This window comes from Haplochromis burtoni, unplaced genomic scaffold (genome assembly GCF_018398535.1).
Source record: "Haplochromis burtoni strain Fernald_Lab_line unplaced genomic scaffold, NCSU_Asbu1 Contig_1359, whole genome shotgun sequence".
Lineage (NCBI taxonomy): Eukaryota > Metazoa > Chordata > Actinopteri > Cichliformes > Cichlidae > Haplochromis > Haplochromis burtoni.
Window position 1 is genome coordinate 3202 of NW_024583720.1, and position 5661 is coordinate 8862.

Here is a 5661-nt window from a genome sequence, read left to right on the forward strand (position 1 = left end):
CTGAGCCTTTGTTTTATAGTGCCGTTAGTTCTCTCTACAAGGCCAGCACTTTGTGGGTGATACGCACAATGGTGTTTTATGCTGAAACCGAGTGCTTCAGAGACCTTGGTGATGACATCATTTACAAAATGAGTGCCGTTGTCTGATCGTATCAAAGCTGGGATGCCATATGTGGGTATGAAGTGATTGCACAGGCATTTTGCTACTGAAATTGCATGCCTTTTTCACTGGGTAGATTTCTGGCCACTTTGAGAATACATCTATAACCACTAGGGCGTGTTTCGACCCTTGGCATTCGCTTAGCTCAATAAAATCCATATGAATTGTGTGAAAAGGATAAGGTGGAGTGGGAAAACGGCCTCTTTTTGGTCTTAGGTTTCCCTGAGCATTATATTTTTGACACGTCATGCACGTTCTGACAAATTGTTTTGCTGAGGTTTCAAAATTTACAGTGTAGAAATGTGAGTTGACTAAGAAATGTGAGTTGACAATACTAGTCATTCCCCCCGTTGACAAATGCGTTGAGCCATGTGTCACTAATGCTGCTGTTTTGTGGAGAGATTTTGGCAACACTAGCTTGCCATAGCACATCATTAAGTCGTTCGTCAGAACTGCACCGTGTTTTAGCCATTTTGTCTGTTCGGCTGTGCTCGCTGCTTTTTGTTCATTTTTCAACACATCCAGTGGAATCTGATGTGTGTGCACTGCCATCAATGTAATGTTTGTCATTTGTGCCGCCTGTTTTGCTGCTCTGTCAGCAAAGTTGTTGCCTCTAGTAATGAAAGAGCCGTCAGTTTTGTGTGCTGCACATTTACACAATGCGAGTTGTTGTGGTAAATGTATTACAGTCAGTAGGTGTTGTAACAGGTTGGCATGCTGAACCGTTTTTCCGGTTGATGTAATCATTCCTCTGTTTTGCCAAATTTTTGCAAAATGATGCACAGCAGAGAAAACATACTGGCTGTCTGTATGTATGTTTATTCGCTTGTCTTTGTGCATCTCACATGCGCGTATCACAGCTATCAGCTCAGCACTCTGTGCAGAATATGAAGAAGAAAGTGGTTTTGCTTCTATTATCCTACTGTCTGTGGTCACTGCGTAACCTACACAATTTCGGCCTGTGTTGTCTTTAGAGGCTGATCCATCCACAAAGACATCACTAAAACCAGCTTGTGGTTCAGTATAGATATCTGGGTGGGGCTTTGTCTCTTTGTCTAATTCGGCGTGGCAGGCGTGCAGATCTCCATCACCTGGTGTGCTCAATAGAGTCCCTGGATTCAGTGTGCCACATTTTTCCAATGTGATGTGAGACTGTGATAGTAAAATGCCTACATACGATAGCTGTCTGGCATGAGTTAGGTAAGAGAGATTGGCTTGCAGCAGTATAGATGTGACAGCATGTGGAACCTTGACAACTAGTTTGTGCCCTAAAACAATGTCTGCTGACTTCTTCACTGCTTCTGCGGCTGCTGCACAGGCTTGCACACATGTTGGCAGGCCTGAAGCTACAGCATCTAACTTACATGAGTAGAATGCTAGAGGTCGCTGTTTCTCACCAAAAGCCTGTGTCAGAACTGCCTTCATGTAGCCAGCCCCCCCATCAACATACAGGGAGAAAGGCTTGTCATAATCAGGCAGTGCCAGGACTATGTTTGTTTGTAAAGCCACCTTTAAGTTAGTAAATGCTGTGTCTGCCTCTACCGTCCACGTTATCGTATCTCGTAAAGCAAGGTTTCTGCCATAGATCATATCTTGCAGTGGCTGAACTGTCAGTGCATACTCTGGGATCCAAGCTCTACAGAAATTACACAAGCCTAAAAAGCTCATCATCTGCTGTTTTGTTGTTGGTTTGGGTGTGTTTTGCACTGCCAGCTTTCTGGTTCCCAGCAGTGTTTTGCCCTGGCCTGTGAGTGTGTGTCCGAGATAGATAACCTTATCACTCCACAGCTGCAGCTTGTGCTGTGAGACTTTGTGACCCTGTTCAGCCAGGTGCTGTAACACAGCGAGTGTGTTACCTTTACACGCCTGCTGTGAATGGCCGGTTATTAAAATGTCATCTACATACAGCAAGTACTGACCTAACTGTGGGAGTTTACAGTTAGACATTGACTTCTTCAGCGCCTCTGCATAGAGAGTTGGACTATTCTGAAAACCCTGTGGCAAACGAGTGTATGTGTACCTCTGACTCTCAAAAGTGAAGCCAAACAATGGCTGTGAGTCTGGATGTAGTGGTACTGAGAAGAAAGCGTTTGAGAGGTCGATTACTGAGAACCACTGTTCTTTTGGTGTGACCTGATTTAAAATAGTGTGTGGATTCGCAACCACAGGTGGAATCTGTTCAGTCACTTCGTTTATAGCTCTCAGGTCATGTACTAGACAGTATGTACCCATGGTAGCTTTTTTAACAGGAAAGATAGGAGTGTTACAGGTGGCTGTCTTTGTTTTTATTAGAATTCCTGCCTTCTCCATGTCCGCTATCACTGGGCAGATGCCATGTCTTGCCTCTTTAGTGAGTGGGTATTGAGGTATCACTGGTCTGTGTTTTGAGAGAGGTTTTACTCTTACTTCATCTGCATTTTTTATAAGTCCTACATCAGCAGGGCCTATAGACCAGAGAGTTTTAGGCAGCTGAGCTAGTGCTGCCTGGTGTCATTCAGTTAGTTGGGCGTGTGTTGCAGCAACATCGGCTAGATGCACTGCAGGTCTGACTGTGACCAACCAACCCAGTGTGTACCGGAGACAACCCGTCCGGCGGCCTTGCAGCCAGCCTTCATGAGTGTCCTCCGTTTTTTCATAAGTGTCTGATTCAACCCTGGCTAACACATTTCCTAAATCCTTCCAGTCTGAGTGATTGTTATGCGCTACAGACACATGTGGCTTAGCCATGCGGTTCAAAGCTCTGACTTCTGCTGACTGAATTACAGAGCACACTGCATTTCCAGACGTTGTGATATACAGGTGCTGTAAGGTCAAACTCTATTTTCCTAGCTTCCACACTTGCTGATCATAAGGTGGATCTGGGCCTGGAGTTTGTTTAAATCTCAACATGTTGTGATACTCAGTTGGTTTCTGGAAAGTGGATGTGGCGAGTGTGTATATTGACGGGCCACATCGTGTAGTGCTTTTAGCTCTGGCAACGCGAGAGTCCAGTAGTAATGTGGAACACCGTGGCCTTGAGAGAGACACACGCGGCTACTGTGTACTGTGTTAATGCTATCTGGCTCTGGTGTGTTGTCATTTAGCATGCACTCAGCAGTCATGCCATTCTCTTCCGGTATCACACCTATCTTAAGTTTTGTCAGAGTGTCTCTACCTAGCAGATTTACTGGACACGACGGGTCATATATGCATTTAATGAAGCACCTACTAGTTCTAAAGGGGCAGTTAGTTGTTGTACAGTGGTGTGGCCTGTGGCTGACTTTACAACTAATTTGTCCTTTGAAAACTAAGTTCTTAGGTGGCTGCCTCAAAACTGTTTTGCATGCTCCTGTGCTCCTGTGTCCTGTGTGGGTACCGGTATCCGGTGCCATCCATGGCACCGGATACCGGTACCCATCCCTATGCACTGTATGCTTTTAGTTCTTTTTTTCTTTCTCCTTTGTGGTGTTTCCTTGTTCATGTTTTGTTAGGAAAACGGAAAAAGGAAGAAGCTTGTCTTGCTCAGCCTCTGCTAAATATAACTGGAGAGCAACAAGAAGTATAGCCAAACTGTTTTAGTCAAAGACACTGGAAGTATTAAGGTAAAGCCTAACTGCACTTGATACACTTATGTATTACACTCCCCACAGTTACATATGCATTTTATTTATTGTATTTTTATTTTTAATGTGTATTCTGTCTCTCTGTTTTGTGTCTCTCTGTTCCCACGTAGATGGGAATATGTTTTGTGCGGCTTAACTGTCTAATGGTAAATTAAACAGTTACATTGTGTGGGAGTATATGCTTAAGTTTCCTTTCAGCATATTTTTGAGCACTGAGTACCTTTTTTTACCTTTTTTCTGAAGAACATTTTGGACTTTTCATCGTTTTGAATTGTTGCAATAAAAATAAACATATTTGAATAAAGCAAGTATATTTGTTCACTCACATACTGTTAATGGTATTAAAAACATGAAGAGTATCCTGTTAAAGTTCCATTAGAACAGATTTTTTTTTTAATCTGTGATTAATTTGCAATTAATCTTGAGTTAACTATTGATAAGTATGCGATTAATCGTGACTAAATATTTTAATTGACTGACAGCCCTAGTACATTTAGATGGTTAATGTAAGGGAAAGTGGACATGAATGGATCTTCGTAGAATGGCAGATTTTAGATGATGGAGGGAGATTAGAATGTAGTAGTAGTAGCTTATGTAGTATGAACATAGTAGTAGTATGGATGTGGATAGATAGACTTGCATTTAGAGGGCCAGTGATGTAGAAAAGCAAAAATATGCATGTACTTGCAGGGGTGAATGTCTTCTTAATGTGATATAGGTAGATGACCTTGCCTCATGCCCAAGATTCTATAGTTTAATATGGAGGATTACAGAAATGTCATGTCCGCACACTTGCCTGTTGCCAAAAATCGTAGGGTAACGGAAAGCCTGTCCCTGGGGCTGATGGCCATCCTGAGGTGTGTGTCCCTCTTGATGATATCAGGAGTTACTCTCTCAAAGAAAAAGTTAAAGTTCTCCACAGACATTCGGAGAAGGTCCCGAAAACCCTTCATATCATCTGCCCTATTTACACAGAACACAACAATAATACAGCAACATATTAGATGTTGGATGTTATTGGTAATTGAAGAGTCTAACTGATATTTAACCAATGTTGTATAAAGCAGAAAGATGTCCCCAAAATCACTTTGGTAGATGTTCAAGTCACTCACTAGAATGCTACTCAGGTAAAAGGGTAAAAGTAGGCAGGCTAGTATAGTTAATGGTCAGTAATCCAATTACATAAAACACTGATAGGCTACAATTAAATGTTGCCTAATGAAAGTAGATGAGTCAGATGTCTTTAAAAGTTTACCCATTATTAGATAAAGCCTACATCAACACGGGTAATTCATATGCAGATAACGTACCTGTGTAGATAAGTGCAATTTAGCTGTTGCTGCTTACCTCCAGTTCTCGTTGTAGAATTGACAAACCATACTGCCCATGTCTGCCCAGCCATTTCCTTGTCCATACACGCTTGTCCTTTTAGATGTTTCTGCGTACAGAAATCTCTTAGGTGAGCATTTTCAAATTCTCAGATTGCTGTCTCCCCACTTCGGGGTTTTTGTTCTGCTACATCCGTTAACAAGAACACCACATGTTGTGTATGGACGCACAGTGTAAGCACTTAGGTTGCATCAGAGCATTGGGCCGTATAGTGTGAGAACATGCATCGTGAGCTATGAGCTTCTAACCCTTGCGATTCGGTCGTACACTTTGAGCAGGAGTTGAATAATGCGACTGAAAAAAAAATTGCAGTGTATGCCCAGCTTTAGCCAACAAGGCTCTATGGGGCAGAGCACGGGGCCCACTAGAGGACATTGGGCCCTCGGGCCACCCTTGAGAAGTTTGAGTAAAGAAATATTAATAAAGAAAATCAAATCAAATCAAATCACTTTTATTGTCACATCACATGTGCAGGCACACTGGCACAGCACATGCGAGTGAAATTCTTGTG